General features: G+C 37.7%; 1 protein-coding gene across 3 annotated transcripts in view; it reads right to left on the reverse strand.

Annotated features, from left to right (window-relative positions):
- The window catches only part of Mmp2 (Matrix metalloproteinase 2), a 187,833-nt gene that overhangs the window by 30,365 nt on the left and 137,577 nt on the right, over positions 1-19,891 (reverse strand). Inside the window, exon 2 of one of the 3 annotated variants that reach the window (XM_076426244.1) lies at positions 17,254-17,323. The exons of the other annotated variants lie outside the window; for them this stretch is intronic. The gene's annotated coding sequence lies outside the window, so the exon portion shown is untranslated. The remainder of the gene's footprint in view (positions 1-17,253; positions 17,324-19,891) is intronic. 3 annotated transcript variants of the gene reach the window in all.

Consider the following 19,891-nt stretch of genomic DNA (forward strand, 5'->3'; position numbering starts at 1 on the left):
TTTCAAAGCTGTTCGATCCTGTGAACGCGAGAATTCAGTTTATTTTGGATTCGTTGTAGATTTTCATTCGTTCTATTTTCGTTGAAATCGACGTTAATAATCAACGAGGTTGGCACACGCAGCTTGTATAAATAGATTCGATAAATATTGCCAGTTTCGCAACTGTTGATCCTCCTCTTTATTATCGATTTTCAACGAAATATTTTTCTAGTGTAGATACACAGTAACTCCCACTAAATATTGAAAAAAAATTTTTTGCTCCCCGTGTGATATTCCAAAGTTGCACAAAATTTTTGTGAACTGTCAATGTTGTCTTCACATCTCGCTATAACTTTGTAAAAAGCCAACATAGCAACAGTTTGAAACACAGAGCATCTGAAACTAGAGGTTTCAGGCTTTCAAACCATTGTTTAACGATATCGACACGGCAATTTTTCACGGAGTTATGATCACGTACAGTGGGACCAATTTTTCGGGTTCGCCCAAGTGATCCCTTAATTCTTTCGAGCAGTGTAATTGCTCTAGCTTCCCAAAAAAGTTAAAATCATATACCCGACAGTCACATCAATCGCGGGAACACTGTATTGCTGTATTATTTTCAGCCTATTAAACATATTGGAAAAGAAAACGAAGTTCCATTTCACTCCAGTTTGTTGATAAAGTCTAATTAGGTCGGAGAAAAAATCGTGTAAATAATTATCACTTTCCCGGTCGCAAATAGTCCGGCTAATGCAGACACGCTAGTGTACAATAATGTATTACGACCATAACTCCCCCGAAAACATGCTTGCGAGGCCATAAAATATTTGTCCGGTCAATATAGCTCTTTTTTTATCGGAACACCTTTAGCAAGGATACGCCTATATGCCTACACGTAAAATATGTTTCCCCGTAAATCGTATTAGCCCGAAAAACAGGCGCAAATGCACGCCATGTGTGCACTCAACCTGTTAAAAAATGTAATTTCCAACTAGCAAGCTTTTTAGGGGGACACGGCGGCGCGGCGGGCTTCTCGCAAATATCCGTTCCATTCGGTCTCAAATAAAACGAGTCAACTGTATTTGCGTTTGCTTTGTTCGCCGGCTACAGATTCGTCGGGAAAATCCTGTTTCCAACGACGAAACTTCCGAGGACGCGTCACACGGAACCGTTTTTTTTCCGTCGCGATCGAAACGATTAATATGTATGGCGATAAATATTCGACAACTCTGAAAAATCGATTATATTATTCGGACCAACGGATTTTGTTCGCAGACGGCAACGTTTTATTAAACGGTCACGTACTCCGTGGAAACGATGAAGTTGTGTTTGGAAATCTGTTTGCGAGTTTTAATAATTGTATTTATTAATCGATTGTGCGTACAGTGGGCAGTGTTTTTGGGCAAATTTTATTTTAAATAATAAATAAACGCGTGATTTTAATTGCAATGTAATAACGAAACTTTTTATTGAAATAAAAGTAATTTAAATCATTCCAAAAGTGATCTATTTATTATTTCTTATTTGCAAATAGAAGATTATTTGGATCGAGGTGGAAATCAAATAAATAGTTTTTGGTCTTCTCTTATTTCTTGGATTTTCTATATGCATATGTACAATGAACACGTGCGCGTTTTTTTGTCTGCTATAGCAACCTCTTTTCAGGTATACCGCCTATAAAAAAATACAATTTAATTTATTTATTTGTCGATACACATAATAATTGAAATTGTATTTGCAAATAACAATTGACTTTATTGTCTTAAATAATTCATTCAGACTCTTGCTTGAATAATAAATAAATTATATTTGCTTTTTATTTAAATATCCAAATAACAAATAGCTTATCATTTAAATTTTTATTTAAATTGTACACGACGACCTGATTTTTATTTTTGCTTTTCATTTGAATATCCAAATAACAAATAAATAGTAAATAACATAATGTGATATCTCGTTGAATTTGTCCTGGAAAATGCTATCGTGTCACGACGGAAAAGATATATGGTTCCATTTTAAAAAATTAGTTTGTCTTTGAAATTTCTCCTCCCACCATTCGAATCCTGAAAACATCACACGTGCTGAACAATTTTTGTAAACAAATTTGTTTCGTAACTTCAGTGTGTCACGAGATATTTCCGTTATTAGATAAACGAAACACCCTGTATATTTAAAATTATTAAATGAAAAGTTTTTTTTAAAAAAAATGCCTTTTCTATTTTTTCATGTGACCTTGTAAATTGTAATTTTTGGAATATATGTTTTCCAAAAATGCTTCCAATTGATTATAAAAAATCAGGTCGCGTTCGGTACAATTATGACAAAGTTATTCTGTATGAAAGGGCGCCCGAATACTTTTGTGGCTCGGAGAACGCTTTCTTCGGACGAAATTCGATGAAACCAAACAGCGGACAGCAAACCGGCCAACCAAAATTATGCTTTGAGCTGAACTGAAGCGGTTTAGCTGCTTGTGTAACGCGGCCGCGCCGTCGGAAGGCATCCAGAGATAACTGATTATTCCAAGGAGAACGTGCCTTTGGTCAAAAGGGTGTATTGTTCAGTCTTAGCCGTTGTTTTATGTAAATAACTAACACACGGTGGATTCCGTTTGATTCCAGCTATCGTTTAATCGGACTAGCCGCTTATTTGGGACAAAGCTCAAAGAACGGGACCTAATTGAATAAAAACAGCCCTGGTTCACTTTACTTAACTGTGTCTCGTGTGTACATGGAAACTGAGATCACGATTAATTATAATTATTAATGGCTGAACAAATTAGTACAGTCACCTGTACTGACGATCTTACATTTTAGATAGCACCTTTTAGATTTCTACATGAAATCTGCATTTTTCGATTTTTTTCGTGTTTTTCATTTTTTACAAGCACAGCTTGCAGCGGAGAAATCTGGAAATGATACCTACTATGTGGCTTGGTATCCGAAATGTGTCAGAATTTTTTCAGAATTTTTAATTGTCAATAAATAGGGAAAATGGGCCAAAAACTGGTTTTTTTATTTTTCTGAATAACTACCCTTACAGATGAGATAGGGGGTTGAAACTTGGCAGAGGGGTTTTTTTGGGTAGGCTATCGAATGGTCCAAGCTCGATTAAAAACCCGGCTGGAATAAAATTCTATCTTCCACGGGAATAGCCTTTGTAGATACCAAACAATTAAAAATCGTACTGAATTCTATCGAATTATACTTGCAGTATTTTTTGAATATTCTCATTAACCACAAATGCATAAAAATCCGCAGTCTAGTGATTATAAATAAAGACCAGCCTTATGTATACAACCACAGTTTATAATTTCAAAAATAAACGCGATGGTTACTGGAATATTTTTTAAAGATTTTCTTTCGCAAATACATGCATGTATTAAAAGAAATAATCACTGCTACATGTTTTACACCGTGAAATGAAATATGTATTATACAATATGTACGTCCATTTACACTAACCATTAATGATTACTGTGAAAACAACATTTAATCTTGATATTATAAACTACCTCCACGTTCCCTCTCGTTAATGTTTGGGGCAAAGTTATTTTTAACATTCCACTTGACAGTGTTCGTCATTATTTATATTAGAGTCGAATTCACTGGAGAATATTGAACGTGAATTACGTGATAATGAAATTCCACTGTCGTAATCACAGAGCTGGCAATTACTACCGAAGCAGAACCAGCAAGAGAAAGAAAGCATGTATTTTCTCCGGAGTAGTGATCGAAATGAAAGAGGGAATTGAAATCGTGACGCGGAATAAAATGGCGGAACGCTTATGAGCTCGCACGAACCGGAAGCTGGCAAATAAAGTAGAAAATGAAATAATACATCACCGCGTGATATTAATTTTCTACTCTCGGTTGTGCAGTTACTATTCTTCTTTCCGTGGCTTTCATGTACGGTGCTTCCGCTTGATTATAGAGGCTACACACCTGCCTTTGTAAACGTAAAGAAAGGATAGAAACACTGACAAGCAACGAAGTTATTTTTCGCGAGACAGAATGCGTGTGCATGGTGTGAAATTCAACCCTTGAATTTTAAACGTACCACCGTGCAGGACGATTGCAACGCGAAGCGAGATGAATAATATTAATAATATTATATATATTAATAATATTATATTATATCTATCCGTTCTGCAATATCTACAATGTCGATTAAAAATAACGAGAGCCATCTTTGAATGTAAAACAACGCGGATCGTACTAGCTCGAGCGTAAAAATGAGACGATGAAAATATCTTTCATTAATACGCAAAGAGAGCGAGAGGACTGTAGGGACAACAATTGCAATTTCGTGAAGTTGAAGATTCTTTGGCTTAATAGCCATAGCTCGTGTTAAAGTATCATTATAACAGTTTTCAAGGAGCAGAAACTTTTCTTCTGCAGGATTATCTAGCTTAACTTCCGGCTTAATTAAAAGAAGAAACGGGAACTTTAAAGAATCACTTTCCACTTTCTGTTTCTTTTTTTAATCAACGATTGACGATTAACTTCGTCGATCGATTGAATCGATCGTCGATTCTTCGATGATTTCTTTTTTTAATCGTACACATTAATCAATTAATCAATCATGATTAAAATTTTAATCGATTATTGCCCAACTCTGCCTACCGACTCTACGCACCAATCTGCGGGAACTGCAGTATCTTGTCATAAATTGCTAGATCGCCGACGAGTAGCAGATAAAAATAGTAAGCTGTAATAGTAAACAGCTGAGTGGTTTCTATTTTCGCGAATTATACACGATTCAAGTTGATTATTCGAAATGAAGACGATGCGCGAACGTCTCCACCATCCACCGTCTCCGTGCGTATCCGCAGCAGGCGTTCATTCATGGAAATCCAAGTGTCTGCTAGGCCCCGGACGAAGCAATTAAGCTCCCGCTAAATTGCAATAATTACATTTCCCCGTGTCGCACTTATCGTTCGAATTTTCAATTCCAGCGTTCCGCGCCGTCACAGCATCAATCACGCGAGAATACTGGATTACACGTATCAGAGGCACGCTAATTACCGCACCTGCACCCACCAATGCACGCCCCAACCGTTAATTATACTAATAATCGCTGCTCATTTGCGGTGTACATTATACGGTGATAAACGTAACAACTTTAATGCCACTCCGCTGCAAGATTCACCAATTACGGATAGAATTATTGTGGACTACGATCTTCGACAGAATCCTTTCGAAGAGCTACAGTGACTCCCACTAATATTCGGACACTGTTAAAAAGACGATAACCTCTTTAACCCTTTGTACTCAAAGCAATTTGAATTCCAAAATTCAGATATTTGTGTTTCAACTCGGATAATTTTTGTTCTATGTAATCTTTTTTACATTGTGCACATCAAATTAAACCTGTTTTCTTATATAAAAGTTGAGCTTTTTACAATTTATAGAACACAGACAAACTTAATAGTGTCAAAACTGTTTTGAATAATGAAATGGCAATTTTTAGAGGCGCCTCAGACTACTTTTCCAGACGTAAGAACAATTGCTTTTTGCTATACAACGTGACAAAAATTTTTGAACGAAATCGCAAGTTGTCGGAATTGCAGAGAAAATTCTGAAAGTTGTATTCTGCAACGAAATTGATAGGGATCTACAAAATGTATCAAATTTTCAATACAAGCCCACATAGAAACGTTGTAAAATGCAACCTTTTGTATTTTTTCTATAATTCCAATGAATTGGAATTTCTGAAAAAATTTCTTTTCAAATCCTGCAGTAAACTGATTGTTCTAGCTTCCCAGAAAAGTTCAAATCGTACAGTACAATATTAAAAGAATTACCGTCTCTTTTTAGAGCGTCCGAATATTAATTCGGGTCACTGTATGCATACACAGTAGTATTTTTCGCATTTAAACATCGTGCAACAAGCTTTGATGTAACTGGACCCAGATCAAAAGTAACGGTTGTAGTAAAAAATAATAAACAAACTCGTAGTTGTGATATTCTGCAAAAGTAATAGAATATGGCAATAAAAATTCGAATATCAGCGAGAATTTCAAATTCTGCAACGGCATGTTCATACGAGTGCGCGCTGGTCCTAAAGTGCCTACCCTAAAAGTTTTATTGAACAGTTCGTAAAATGGCGGAGATCACAATTTTTTACAGCTGGGCGATCAAACAATCGCTGCACAGCGAATAAACTATTGCTTTTTTTTATAGTGACGCATTTATAATCTTGATTTCTAGAAATTCGGGGTGAATTGTTTTAGCAAAAATTGTAAATATTTAGTACTACAAGGAAATATATTATATTGCACAACATAATGATCTCTAAATGTTCATAACATTACGCGAAAAGAGTTAAAAAGGAATGACACTTTTTATCCCCAAAATACGTAGAATACAATGCAGTAAAAAAAATGTCACCGTGACATTTACGGTCAAGGAGAATTTTCAAGAACCAAACATTCCTTCATACCCTGGTATGAAGCACAGATTAGCGAAACACAGATGCTCTGGTAGCGAACGTGTTAAAAAAACGGGAAAAAAATATGAAAAAGTCATACATAATTTTTCGATTGTGCCCGTGGAAGAAGACCCCTGAAGATCACGAGAATGGCACTCACGATCAGTCGAATAAAAATCCATCTCCCCTTCCTCTGTTCCGTCTGTTGGCATTCACGTTCCCTCGATCACGAATCCAATCACTCGAGTCACAGCTAAAAAGCTCTCGAAGCTTTGCTCCGGAACCCGTGTGATCGACAGATTATAGAGAGCCGTCCCGTAGCTGAGTGGCATTCAACACTGTGCCGGCAGTGTCAATGAGCTTCGACAGTGGGAGAATCTCCCAGATCGAGTGAACCGGCCCGTGACAGCCACGGATTGGAGTGCCGAACCCCGGGAATTCTGTTTTCGACAAAGCCTGCTTTTGACAAAGACCGTTCATCACGTCTACCGATCTATTATACATATACTATATACGATTTATGCAACGCATACTCGGATCCTTTTTCCTCTTAACGGATTACATGCTGACGCGACGCACGGTGCGACCAGCGTTCAACGAAAGTCGGAAAACTGAAGTTTGGAATTCAGAGCCTCAGAATTAGTGCAAAGGGCTCGAGGGACAGATTTTTTTTAGGACAATTGTATCGATTACTGCGGAATCATGATTCAATCCTACTTTATTTTAATACGAGTAGGATTGTTGTGCTGTCAGACTACATTAAGCTGTCAAACGACATTTGCGTACGTAACGAAATAAATTGTTAATCGAAATTAACCATAGACATATAGAGATAGACTGCGCCGTCTTATGGGCGAGTTGAAGCCCACAATGGCGGCGCGCGGTACAAAGAGTGAGAGAGAGAGCATTAGCCGGGGTCCATAGCGCTCTCTTTCTAATTGATGTGTCGACACATCATATAGAAAGAGAGCGCTATGGACCCCGGCTAATGCTCTCTCTCTCTCTCGCACGCCGCCATTGTGGGCTTCAGCGCTTCGTTCAGGCCGCGCAGTCTATCTCTATATGTCTATGAAATTAACTAACTGGCGAATGTTTATAATGTCGATAATGCAAACAGACGTCGATAATGTAAATTTCTATTGAAATATTGATTAAAAGCTGCGACGTTCTATTGGAATATTGATCAAAAGCTATGACGTTCGTTTTTTGTTGTTGTACTGAAATATGATTCTCTAAAAGCACTTTTAGTTTTTCCCGAATTTTCCATTTCTCCGTGATACTTTTCCAATTTTTCTTATCCTATAACCTAGTTCGGACTAATACGAACATTTTAAAAAAAGAATTAGTCAAATCGGTCCAGCCGTTTTTAAGTGATGCGCTTACCAACGAACAGCATTTGATTTTTATTTACAGTAGCGGACAAAAGCTTGAGACCGCTCTAAAGACGAGGATAACTTTTTTAATATTGTACTATACGATTTGAACTTTTTTTTGGGAAGCTAGAGCAATTAGTTTACTAAAGGATGTGGAAAGAAATTTTTTCAAAAATTGCAATTGATCGGAATTGTTGAAAGAAATACGAAAAGTTGAATTTTTAACTTTTTTATGTGGGCCTATATTGAAAACTTAAAAAATACATTTTGTATAGATCTGTGTCAATTAAACGTATTCTGAAAATTTCGTCAAAATTGGTCGACGTTGCAATGAGCCACAAACGTCGACCGATTTCGATGAAGCTTTCACAGTGCATCTAATTGACAAAGATCCACAAAACGTATTTTTTAAATTTTCAATATAGGCCCCCATAAAAAAGTTAAAAATTCAACTTTTCGTATTTTCTCAACAATTCCGATCAATTGCAATTTTTGAAAAAATTTCTTTTACATCCTTGAGTAAACTAATTGGTCTAGCTTCCCAAAAAAAGTTCAAATCGTATAGTACAATATTAAAAAAGTTATCCTCGTCTTTAGAGCAGTCTTAAACTTTTGTCAATTGTGTATATAATCTATGATTATTCCTAATTTATCATGGAACAATAATATGTGTGAGCATTTTGTGGAAGAATGATTTGTTTTGAATGCAAAACAAATTGTGGTGGATAAAATCGATAACATTTGGTACGTACCACTGAGAACGAGAAAGAGCCATGTGCCAATTACGTCGTACCCATTACTGCGGATTAGAATTCGAAATATACGAACGTATGCTACTATTTTTATGGGACAAATTCAATTCATCAACTGATACTATTATTCTGGGACAGACGGAGTATAATAGATCGTAGATCACCCGCAGTAATAGGTAGATATACACTATGATTAAAGAATGTTGGAAAGTTAGGGGATCATATAGCTAGAACGAATTAATTGGCCCATCCACTCTTTAAACGCGGACGCACTGTATGCCGGACAATTAAAAAAACTGAACAATATTAGAACGTATTGGTCCGGAGTCGATAAAGTGTACGAAGCACGCGGCCGCGTTTCGCACGCTCCACATTCCATCGTTGATTCGCGGAACAATATGATCGTAAACCCTTACTCTGTTGGGACACAGTCGTAAACCCGGCGCAGTAACGTCAAACCGCAACTATCATTTTTAATTAATTTTTACGCGAGCTCTCGTCCCCGGAGAATTTTCCTTCATCATCACTAACGACGCGACGGAAGCCGGGAATCGGCTTTTCTTTTATACGTTTCTGTCAATTATGGCTTCGAAAGTCAGTGTGCATTCGCTTCGACGACGAAACAATTGTTAGGCATTGTCGTTCGATATTTTCGCCGCCTCCGAAAAGATTGTATTGTATTTAAGTTCGTGTGTATATTCACATAAATTAAATGGAAATTATTTTATACTTTTTAGTGCGTTTTTTTCGAAGTCGGTTTAATTAATACTAGCACTACCAAATGAGACGAAATGATCGCTATGGTTTCAAAGAGGTCGGGTCGCAACATTTCGTTTGATCCAGCCTGTACAGTCGAATGAATGGCCATCGCAACCGTGCCGCGCAATGCGTTTTACGGCGTAGACGACGACCGTAAGCGAAAGGTCTCGAAAACCAGATGTCACTGCAAAAGTGAGATATGACCAGTATGTATCGCCAGATCAAGATTTGTGTCCCCACTCTACCTTCCCCTTCTACGAGAGGGGGTAACGGTTTCCCCTCAATTCGTGCTACCTCCCCTGGCGACACTGATGTGTAGGCAAACGCAGTGGCGAGCATATAAATATTGAATTTTCCGCTACAACATAACCTACAGCTGTATTCGCCAATAATTCTCGTTTAAACTTATTAATCAAAAAACTAGATTAGATTAAACAATAAATTAAAGATATTACTCCTAATTTTTATTTTTAGTGTTCAGATAGCTTCTCTGGATTTTTCAATAATTCCGTTACTGCATTTCAAACTTGTAGGTAAGATCCTGCGAAGCTTTGCTTTCCCTATATGTATGCGTGAGTTTAACCCTTTGCACTCGAATGGCGAGTCTGAGGCGCCACTAAAAATTGCCATTTCATTATTCAAAACAGTTTCAACATTATTAAGTTTGTCTGTGTTCTATAAATTGTAAAAAGCTCAACTTTTGTATATAAGAAGACAGGTCTAATTTGACGTGCACAATGTAAAAAAGATTACACGGAACAAAAATTATCCGAGTTGAAACAAATATCTCGATTTTGGAATTCAAATTGCTTCGAGTGCAAAGGATTAAAATTATTGGAGCCATTGTTCTTCATTGCTTCCAGCAGAACTTGTTTTTTTTTTCATCTTACTTTCGTGTTATAATAAAGAACATCTCTTTCGATGAAGGGCATCGCCGGTATCGATCACGAAACGGCCAGAACGGGAAAGAGTTTCGTTTCCGAGATAGCCCCTTTCCGTGTTTCTATTGTCACTGGTAAATAAATCTATGGAAAGTCCAGGCCATGCTCCTTTCCCCCACCCTCCCTCTCTTTTTCTCTCTCTCTACATTTCCCTTTTTCTCTCTCTTTCTCTCCCTCTCTTTCCCTTTGGTCGATCGATGATCCTGTCGAGGACGTTTTCCTGACCCCACGAATTAATCTTTCGTGCTTACTTCACCGATATCGGGAAATTCGGACACGTTCGTGCTACGCGTACACGGTCACTTTTTATTTCCTTCGCCGTTTCGTTCGCAGTTTATTGCCGTTCCCCGGGTCGAGCCGAAAAGAACCGGACGTATATCAGCTGGCGAAATTCTAACCAAATTAACGGACAATCGTTCGCGTCCGGCTAGTCGTTAACAGTATTTATTTGATCACTCGATTGTCTAAACAGTGACGAACCTGTCCGCGGTCCGGCACGTCCGTTTCGAATTGATGAAAAAATTCCGCGAAACTCTCTGTCGCGATCCACCTCCACAAACGGTTCCCGTGTTGCAGAACTTTGTGTTAGAATGCCGCGTGAATTCAACCTAATTCGCTGTATACAGGCTGATCAGTAACTGAAAGAGGATAAATCTACATGGGAAAAGTCGAAAATGTGGAATACAATGTTTTCAGACTTTGTTTCCGAGAAAATCGACTTTGAAAATCAGTCAGAAATGAAAGTCTTGTTCTGCTATGCTGAAAGATCTAAGGAGGACTGAGTTTAACATTCTTTTTGCCAAAAACATTGTCTTTGGGAAATTGGCTGTAACTTTTTATCCGTCAACGCTATTATTATACTTTGCAAGAAACAAAATATTAACCTAGTAGCACGAAATATTGTTTGAACATTTTTTTCAGATATTAAAATAATATTTTTCAAGCCGCACTTTTTAATAATATGAAAGGAATATTAGATGAGATATTATATGCAGATACAGGAAACATTTAGGTACATACAGGAATATTTAAAATATGTAAAGTAAATATTCAGAAAATATACAATCAATGTTTAGAAAATGTAAAATAAATATTTCTGTTATATTCCATGAATAGTCGGTCCGTATTTTTTAAATATTTACTTTACTTTTCTCCGTAGCATTTTCTTCTGTCTCTAATAACGAAACTATTTAGGTGGGCTGTTTCTCGTGAGTCACCCGGTATTTAAATATTAAAAACAGATTGGACAGATTTGATGTAAATTTCTATCGAATAAGTAAACACGCACAACATACATTCAAAGTAAAAATTGAAAGTAAATATTTTACGTTTACTATTGAATAAAGATTTATTCTATATTTGAAGCCAATATTTAATTCATAATATGAAATGTGTATTTTTTCCATATTATGGAACAAATACTTTTTCTATGATAAATATAGAATATTTCTTGAAAATTAGGAAAAAAATATTCTGTTTTTAATATTCATTGAAGAGGCATTTTCTATTGAGAAAGACATATCTTTCTCATAATATAAAATAAATATTACCTGTACATTAGGAAAAAATATTCTGTTTCTAATATGAAATAAAGAATTACAAAAACATCTAATATTATATATTAAATAATTCATTTTACATTGAGAAAGAAATATCTTTCTCATACTATAAAATAAATATTACCTGTACATTAGGAAAAAATATTCTATTCCCGAAATTAAATAAACGTTATACTATAAAATATATAATTAATATACGATATTAAATATTACGTGTGGAAAACATATTTTTCTCGTATCATGAAATACAAATATTTACTGTATATTTGAATAAAAATATTTGTTACTTAATGTGAAATAAATGTTGTACGAATATTTGAATATTAGAAACAGATTGGATCTCCTTTTAATACCATATGAATGTCTACACAATATTTTGTGCTACTAGAGGTGTCTCAACCTCTACGATAGTCCCTTGATACCGCTGTTTTCCACTTTAACCACGAGAAGTCGTCCAAATTACGAAGAAAACGTTTCCACCGTCCCGGCGTTCATAAAATAATCCACCAGAATGGGAATTTGCATAAAGATCTGGCCGCTTATTGCCACCGTAGTTTGCACATGTTGCGTTTCCGCGTACGCCAGTGTTTCACCGGCATATTTCGAAATGTTTTAAATGGTCAAGCACAGCTCGGAAATGTTGAAAACACGAGGACACACAAAATGTAGTCCGCGAATAACATTCGCTTGAATTCCACAACTAATTCCAGCTTGTCGTCTTTAACGCGCATCAGTCCTTCCTTTGTCCGTAAAATTGCAGAGAAACCGAAATTCAGGGACACGTGCTGTCCATAAATCTGTGGTTCCTCGTCTAGCATTTCCTGGCAGGTTTTACCCGGCAAACCCGATTGAAGGCTGCTACGTGGAAACTGGCCAAGCCGGCCGATTTGATTCGCGGCAAATGACGGAACACGGTTTACAAAATCCGGACTCATTCGGGCTGAAGCTGAAGGCTGATGTTGAAGCCGAGGCTGAAATGTGCGCGCGCGATAGTCGCGTTGAAAATCGAATCGATGTCGCCACGTTGCGACAGATTTAACCGGCCGGAAGACGAACCCCGTCAGCCTGCCGCGTGATCATTTACTATGATTCCGCCCGACGATTTATTATTCCCTGTGGGATCGATACGCGCGTCCAGTCGACTAATCTGTGAACCCTTTCGACGCGAGCTTTCTTCTCGTTGCGAGATTCCTTTTTATTTTAGAAATCGGCGTCACTGTCGCACGCATAAATGTGCTCGCCTGATCTCTGACAAAGTTCTAATAAATCCAATCAATTGTTGAAGTTGAATTGTTGACATACAGTGGGTGTACAAAGCATTCGTACACCTTTTAAAAACTAATAACTTTTTTATAATTGTACCCAACATCCTGATTTTTTATAATCAATTAGAAGCATTGGTCTACGAAGTGATACGCAAACAAGATTTTCCGAAAATTATAACGCACAACGTTACAGGCAAAAATAAAAAAGGCATGTTTTAAAACTTTTTCATTTGGGCACTTAATGAAAATTTAGAATATATGTTTTGTAGATCTATGTCAGTTATACACATGCTGACAATTTCATCTAAATCGGTTGACGTAGGAAAAAATGACACGGATCGAAAGATGTACGATTCTGTGGATTTGAAGGAGAAATTGATCAAAAGTCGTGTAAAACTACGATTTTCACAATTTTTAATCGCTTGTAGCTCGTGTGTATGATAATCGATTTGAATGAAATTTTCAGCATGTGTGTAATTACTATTAGATCTACAAAAGATATATTTTAAATTTTCTTTAACGGCTCTAATAAAAAAGTTTGAAAAAGTCCCTTCTTCATTTTTGTATGTAACCTTGTAAATGATAATTTCTGAAAAATCTTTTTTGCACATCATTTCGTAAACCAATGCTTCTAATTGATTCTAAAAAATCAGGTCGTTTGGTACAACTATAAAAAAGCTATTAGTTTTTAAAAGGTGTACGAATACTTTGTACACCCACTGTACGAACGACCCCAAGTGTCCGACTTCGACTTTGCTAATTTTTTGTGAGACGATGGTATGTACAGGGTGACAAGTAATAACGGAGTTAATCATTTCTTATTATAATTCTGTCAAATTGACGAATTTTGAAAAACCAAATAATAACAACCATAACATGGACCTTTAGTATTCATATATTTAAGAAGTTTCGAAATGGCCACCCTTTGCGCCGATACAGAGGCTCGAACGTGTCTTGAAATTTTCGACATTCAGTAAATATCGATTCAGCAATAATAGCTTAACGACTGCATAACAATGAATAATTGTCAACGTGAAAAGTTCATATACTTGAAATACTTAAAATACTTGAAAATAGAGTGTTTCACGGGTACAAATAAAAAGAAAAACAATACTGAAGTCTTATTCCTCGGTACGACATACGCAAAACTTTGAAATCGGCTTTCATCCGACTTTTCGGTCCAGACAATTTCGTTTCAACTCTTTTGGACCGTCGAATAAATAAATTGCGATCGCCTATCAGCAATTTTAATAGGAAATTCACCCGATATTTTGCATGTCGCGGGCATACGAATATTCGAGAAGTGTTCGGCAATCGGTAACCAAGTTTCTTGGCCATTAATTTTGCTGGTTTCTTGTTTTCTTCGACGTGAAACTCCATTGAACGTACCCCGGCTACGTGTTCGGCATTATTAAATTAATCGCGCCTGTGGAATTTAATAGTCGAAGTTTTCAAACGACCGTTACCGTGTCGAGAAACCTCCTTACCCTCCCCTGCTTTCTGCACTCATTTCATTCAATTCCATCGGACGCCGAGGAACGCGGCTGTCCTGCGATCGCTTTTAACGCGCGGGTGCAAATTTTCACGGAAATAGTGAGCGCTTCAAGGACACGGACAGAAAGAGAACTACTAGAACAACCCTGCTATACACACGTGTATTTCTGATCCCGGAGGGGGGGATCAGGTAAATTATTTCGCAACCGGAAACGAAGAAGCTCGACGTGAAAATAATAGCTGGCGTAGAAAATAGTAACGTCGGCAACTCTATCGATAGTTTGAATGGCCTGTCTCCCGACTACGCGCGGAACAACCATTGTGTCGATTTATCCGTTTAGATAACACGTTAGTTCTTTCAACTTTTCCATTGAACTTTCCTTCCGTTCGACTGAACTTGTTTATTTCATTGCGAGAAGCATGTGCCTCGGCACTCTCGGGGAAACTCGAGCGCTCCGAAGTTTCGGAACACGCGCCGCACCGTTCCCGTCTCGAGAACTTGCGATATTTTTCTTGTAAACGGATAAACACACACACATACACCCGCTTCAAAAACGACTTTGACCGATTGTCGTACAGAGTCGAGCAATAAAACTATCGAACGAGTCGAGCCAGCGGAACTAAGCGAAACAAAACATCGACCGGAGCGTATTGTGATAGATGCCGCGGCTCTAACAATTGCGCCACCGTCCAACTAATTCGACCCTGGCCAGCCTAAATGGTCATCACCGCGCACCGTGTAAACAAATTAATGGCCACCGCATCGGCGAAACAGCGTCAAAGGATAAGCGTTCGACAAAATTGTTCGTCACGTTCGAAATTAACACGTGAAATGCCGCGTGAATTTTCTCCACATTTCGCATAAGTTCTTTTATTTATTTCGAGCGCGCGATATCGATGAAATAGACACAGCGGATCTTTACGGGAAACAGAAGTTTTCTACCTGAATCGCAACGAACACGAAATAGACATTTATTATCCTTCTTAATGTGTTTAACAGGTTGTAAAAATGATATAACAATATACAACCACTGGCAGAATGATTCCGATCGGAGGAACGTCGAGAAACATGTTTAAATAATTGCATATTTGCTAGTTTCTATAAATAATCGAACCTTGCGCCGAAATCATAAAATTTATTTTATTCTATTACTCGCAGTTGATGCAGGAAATTTTTATTTTGCATAACGATCCGCAGTCTAGTGATCATTAGACTGTGGATTTTATGCATTTATGACAAAAATGTGTAGGTGTACATAATTTAAAACAGTAAAAATATTTTTCAATATTATTTTTGACCTACTAAATATAATAGGGAAGAAACTAAATTTCTATTTCACTCTAGTTTGTTGCAATTCGGGTAAGAAATTTTCATTTTGCATAAAGATCCGCAGTCTAGTGATCATTAGACTGCGGATTTTACGCATTTATGACAAAAATGTATAGGTGTACATAATTTAAAACAGCAAAAATATTTTTTAATATTATTTTTGACCTACTAAATATAATAGGGAAGAAACTAAATTTCTATTTCACTCCAGTTTGTTGCAATTCAGGTAAGAAATTTTTATTTTGCATAAAGATCCGCAGTCTAGTGATCATTAGACTGCGGATTTTATGCATTTATGAGAAAAATGTGCCGGTGTAATTTAAAACAGCAAAAATATTTTTGCCAGCCATTAACGTCTTCAACTGAACTATCATTGTGAACGAATTTCTGGCCAAAAACTCAACAAATCTTATCGAGCAGCCACCGTATTCCCCTGATATGTCTCGGGCCGACTATTTTCTTTTTCCAAAACTCAAATTACCACTTCGAGGCACCCGTTTTTAGTCGATAGATGACATAAAAGAGAATTCGGGTCGAGTACTGAAGTTGATTCCAAAAAATGCGTTTAAAAAATGTTTTGATGATTGGGTTATTCGTTGGCATGAGTGTATTATTTCGAAAGGTGCCTACTTTGAAGGCGATACAATAAATTCGGATGAACGATACATATTTTGTGTTTCATTGATCAATTCCCGGTACTTTTAGCGAAGAAAATAAATTTCTATTTCACTCCAGTTTGTTGCAATTCAGGTAAGAAATATTTTGCATAAAGATCCGCAGTCTAGTGATCATATTCTGACAATATACGTATAACTTCTAAGTTATTTTGCGTTAAAAAGTCCGAACAGTGTCACAAGGATAAAAGACAGGACGCAAAAGTCGAAGAACCCAGGCGAGAGAAAAATTGGCGCGGGATGTTGCACGAGCGAGCATAACCGCCGCGCGCGGTACACTTACCGGCCGTGACAAAAGGTACGCGTTTAATCGGTTTTGCAGGATGAAAGCCGTGCGGAGAAAGAGTTAAAAACGCTTCGGTTCGACATTATGTTCCGCCGGTCCAATGGAATCCCGTTCAATTAGTTCAATTAACCGTTCGAGTGCGCGTAGATGAGAGACGAGTGCCGCGTAAAAACGCGAAATCGGATTAAGCGTCGGTGAAAGGGTCATTAGCGGGAGTATTAAAAGTTAGCGATGGCTTTAGTTACCGGTGTTAGGACGCGCGTCGGAAAAAAGCCCGTGGAAATGGTTCGCAATTTCGAAACCGCGAGATCCGGGCCTGGAAATTCCCTCCGCCACACCCCGCGGAAATTCCCCGCTGAAACTTGCCCGGAAATGTTTCTAATTGGTTCTAATCATCTTATCGCACGCCTACCTGCTCCAGGATTCACGCACACGCGTCTGCGCCTGCGGGAACAGCTGACAATGCTGCTGCACAGACTTACCTGAAATTAGACAAACAATACGATTCAGTTAAAAATTCGCGACACCGAATCCTATTGTAAATTTAAAATACATATATTAAGAGTCGTGTGTTACAACGACATATACTGTCGTTGCAACTATACGATTATAAAAAGAACGAAAAAAGATGTTGTAATACACCTACAAAAAAGTAGAGAGGTGTCGAAATAATTGATTTTGAATTTTTATAAGAGACTGCTTCTCCAAAACTTTTTTTTTGGAATTTTTGGAGATTCCCAATTTTTTTTAAACACAAATAACATAATAAAATGGACGTGATACTCTGAAAAAGAAACTTCAATATAAAATCGGCGATTTTAGTCTTCCGAATTTTTTTAAAAATCGACTCTGCAACCAAAAATTCTGAAATAATTCAGTGTTGTGTGTGCTGTTAGGTAGAATATTCATGAATTTTTTCGTAATTCTTTGTTGAGCCGAACGGAAGATATCGAGCATAATTCATTGAACCGTGTTCTTTCTATAACTACCCTCGTGGTAGGGGTAGTACCATCTTGAAACTAGGGTTTTCTTTGGAAGCTCTATTACTTTTGACCATCTCACCCAGCTATACAGTTGACGTAAGGACACGCGGTGTGATCGAGATATAGTAAGGAGCATAACTGATTCCACACACTTTAAATCAGAACAACTTTTTTATGAATGGACCAGACCACTTCAATTTCTCTGTAAGGTTACAAATTTTTTAGCTGGGCCAATAACGAAGATTCAAAAGATGTGTCTGGTCAACTGGTATAAATTATATAGGCTCTGAAAATTTCATTGCAATTGGTTCAGTGGTGTACGAGTTATAATCGATCAAAAGTGGTAATTTCTAGTGTACCATAAAGTGGCAAGTTTTACCATTTTTTGTCGTCTATAACTCGTGAACCGATTAACCAATTTCAATGAAATTTTCAGAGCGTACATAATTTATACCAGTTGACAAAACACATTCTTTAAATTTTTGTTATCGGGCCAGCTAGAAAAAGTTGTAAAAAAACCAATTTTTAGTATTATTTTTCACAATTCCGACCAAATGCATTTCTTCAACTTAGTTATTAGACGTCATTTACTAAACTAATTCTTCTAGCTTTACAGAGAAATTGAAGTCGTTTGGTCCACTCATATAAAAGTTATTCTGATTTAAAGTGTGTGGAATCAGTCATGCTCCTTACTGCACACATCCAAACTATTTTCACGACACAACATCTTGGATGTATAAATTCTCTCGCAGATGATGAACATTTGTATACTAAGCTGTCCAGATTTCTGGGTAGCAAGAGGTCATAGTTGATGGGTCTCCGAGCGCTTCGGAAGACAGATGCAACACCTGTATAAACGAGCACGGGGAAGGGGAAGCAAGGGGAAGAAAATAAGATAGATGTTGTTGCGCGATCCGCTAACTAAAGGTTATCAGTCTGTGTCTTTGATAGAATAATGAAGGTGCGCGAGGGTAAAGAGATCGTTCCGAGAGCAAATACCGGGTGTAAAAGAGAGTACGCGAGACCCGGTCCAATCTTTGTGTGGCCTGCTACCTATGTAAACGCGTGTAAAAGCTTGTAAGCTCTTGAACAAGCAGCTGGGAACATGGTCGTCGCCTCTTAGAGGAAAATCCGACGATGATGTTGCTGGATTCGTCTTTTGCTTGTCGCGGAAATTCGTTTTCGCCTTTCAGATTTCTCGCTTTCTTCGCTGACCTAGGCAACAGGACCTGTCACACGATTTCTGGTCGATTAAAAGACCTTTTTGACTGCTATGATGACCAGAGCGCACTGCGTTGAACCTTCCTCTTTAGAATGAGCCCTCACACCCAGCCCAAAATTTGCTCAAATAAGGACAAAAAATGTCTGGGGGGCGCAGACCCATTTTTCGACCCAAGATCTAGGAAGATTCTAGTTGCAATCCGAAAAAGACTCTACCGCCTTATGTTCTAGATTCAACTGACTGCTAGAGGCCATAAAAAATACGTACTGACCTCGAAATAACGTTGAAAATGGATCCGAATGGATCTCTTTCGACTAATGAGTTTGCTAATGGAGTATTTCTGAAGTTTTACTCACTGTTTTACCGATACAGTGACTGAATCGGTAAAACAGTGAGTTCCATCGTACTTCGTAGTTTTCAAACTGTGTGTTTAAACACGTATAGTTTAACATAATAAAGGTTGCATTGACATTGCATGTGTACCTGAATATGCGGCCAGCTTAATTTTTTTTCTATAGAAACCCTAAATCTCTCGATATTTAAGGAAATGTATGTGTCTTGACTGTGGCAGCACTGTCGCGCCGCCCAATATTCGTCGAACTCCGCTGCATGCTGCCGAATTATGAAAATTACGCCTCGAGAACGCAAAAGTAGGCCATTTTTGGAGCTGACCGCAACTGGTGGGTCTTTTATCTATCGATTGTGACTACGCAGGGGCCCCAAATGTTTGAAAAGTGCGGAACCCTTGCAACCTCGTGTACGTATACAATGTCTAGCGTTGTGTGAGGGTACCACCACACCGGCGCTCGACCAAGGTCAAATTCGGACCCACACCCTTATGTTCT

This window comes from Lasioglossum baleicum, chromosome 6, assembly GCF_051020765.1.
Source record: "Lasioglossum baleicum chromosome 6, iyLasBale1, whole genome shotgun sequence".
Lineage (NCBI taxonomy): Eukaryota > Metazoa > Arthropoda > Insecta > Hymenoptera > Halictidae > Lasioglossum > Lasioglossum baleicum.